We start from the raw sequence: 2,259 nt of genomic DNA, 5'->3' as shown, positions 1-2,259 counted from the left end.
CTTACAGGAAGTGAGCCTTGCCAGCTGAGGCAGAGAACTGGCTAAGGCAGCTGCACCCGGGTCTGACCATTAGAAAGCAAGAGACTGGAGAACTAGAAAGGCGAGGCTCATGGAGCCATTTATCTCTCCGCCCTTCAATTAACCCCACATGTATCTATCGGCCAGGTTGGCACAATAAACTTTATTATCACAAGGAAAGGAATGAAGGAATGACAGACCGTTGAAGAGGTTTAGATGCAAATGAGGGGGGTAAGCTCATAGAAAAAGTGCAAGTTATACTTAGAAGAATAAGGATCCTAGGCAATAAGAAAGGACAGTAGCTAGATGAAGATAGGTACGCTAGGTACAGGTGATCTTTGAGAGAAAAATGTCCCTTGCATTGTACAAAGGAGGCAGGCACTCAAGATGGGCTGAATGTGCTAGAGCTCAAAACTTGAGAATTGTAAAGAAAACAGAGATCATCAAGTTGCTCTGTAGGAAACCAGAGAAGCAAATGCCTACTAAGACAAAAAGACTTTGGACAGAAACTTTTAATCAGCTTCATCCATTTCTGCCAATTCAATATTATTTTCAAAAGTCACCTCCTCCATGAACTGTTTCATGATTTACCATGGACAATAATCTCTTCATTTTTCAAACTTTCCTGATACTTTTCTGTGACATTCTTCATTTTCTCTTTACCTTAGAATATAGTTAGCTATGTACCCGAGGGAGGGATCTTTCTGATTCATCTTTATATCCCCATAGCACAATAGTACTCAATAAATAACACACACAACTTAGGGCTGAATTACAGAAATGAGTGCTGAATTACACAAATTATTCTGTCTTATTTAAGGATTACAGTCCAGGTCAAAACCAAATTGGTGTGGGGGTTGGAGGGGAAGAGAGAGAAAGAAAGATGTTTGTATCACTCCGTTTTCATTTCCACAATACTGGAATTATCTGAACTAAAAGTTGTATAACTTTACATAAATTCAGAAGCAATATTGAAATCTACTATGTGGGTACCAATAGTTAAAAAAAAAAAAAGGTCCAACTCTAAAGAAGCACAGAGAACTGTTGTCGTTAGATGCCATCAGGTGGGTTCCAACTCATAGTGCCCCTTTGACTAAAGGAATGAAACACTGCCCAGGTCCAGTGCCATCCTCACTACTCTTGTTATGCTTGCGCTCATGATCAAAATCACTACGCCAGTCCATCTCACTGAGGCTCTTCCTCTTTTTCACTGAGCTCGTACTTTACCATGCCTGATGCCCTTTTCCAGGGACTTGTCCCTCTTCATAACATGTTGTGTGCATCAATTACGAAATATGGCCCTTCTAGCCATCGTCCTCAAGTTTGTGATGGGTTTACAGATCCAACCCTAAGCCTGCAGTCCTGATCTCCTTTTCAAGCAAGCTGTCCAGAAGGTACGACTCAAATCACTACTCTTCCTTGGAGGTGTGGGCTGCCTCTAATTATATAAAAACACCCTGACCATGTGAAACTGTAGACAAAAATAGATCACTCTCACAAAACCAGTAGGTCCCAAGTGAAAGTGGAACTGTGGTCCTAGAGACTGATTGATTCTTCATCCACCTGCTTTGGGTACTAATTGGTAAAGGAAGTCCCTTAAGAATTAAAATCTTTCTGGGAGGCCGGCCCCAATCCCAACTACTAAGCGGACACCTGCCTCTCCCCCCAGAAGAATTAATTTCAAATGACGGCATTGAATCTGCAGCTCCGGGAGACGGACATATCTGATCAGAGCACACGCGAGCAGTTGAAGGGGGAGGAGGAGAGAGTGGAGCACATCCTGGTCCACCAGGCCATAAGGACGATGTTCCCAATTAGAGCAGTCAGTCCACAGAGAGGACCACATTCCCGGCCCCACTATGAGACATGACGCCCCTCACTGACCCAGAGCCCTACAGGGGACAACACCAGAGACACAGTGTGGGAATGGCACTGGATCTGATCCCGCCATATCCACTAAGGCATGCAACAGAACAGCAAGGGAATGGAGCGACAAGGTCCCCAGGGAATGCTGAAGGTGGACTTTGGGGCCAGGGAGTGGTGCCCCAACAGAATGGACTGGAAAACACTCCTAAAGGCCAACAAACCATCTTTGAACTAACTACAAGATTTTCTTTCTTGTTTTGTTTTGCTTTGCTTTTTGTCATTGGTTTGTTGTTGTTTTGTTGTATATTGGTGCTTGGTTTTGCTCTTTCTTGTTTTTGTGCATGTTAGTATCTCCTCAGGTCTGTCTAAATAAGA

General features: G+C 43.5%; 1 protein-coding gene and 1 pseudogene across 1 annotated transcript in view; both read right to left on the bottom strand.

The window, feature by feature from the left end:
* LOC105979097 overlaps window positions 1-670 on the bottom strand; it is a 6,017-nt pseudogene extending 5,347 nt beyond the window's left edge.
* IQGAP1 (IQ motif containing GTPase activating protein 1) overlaps window positions 1-2,259 on the bottom strand; it is a 118,136-nt gene that overhangs the window by 86,094 nt on the left and 29,783 nt on the right. The gene's annotated exons all lie outside the window — the stretch shown is intronic.

This window comes from Echinops telfairi, unplaced genomic scaffold, assembly GCF_000313985.2.
Source record: "Echinops telfairi isolate 266 unplaced genomic scaffold, ASM31398v2 ScPeMD7_7;HRSCAF=31, whole genome shotgun sequence".
In the NCBI taxonomy this organism is placed as follows: domain Eukaryota; kingdom Metazoa; phylum Chordata; class Mammalia; order Afrosoricida; family Tenrecidae; genus Echinops; species Echinops telfairi.
Note: the sequence above shows the minus strand (reverse complement) of the source record. Positions and strands in the feature narration are given on the sequence as shown.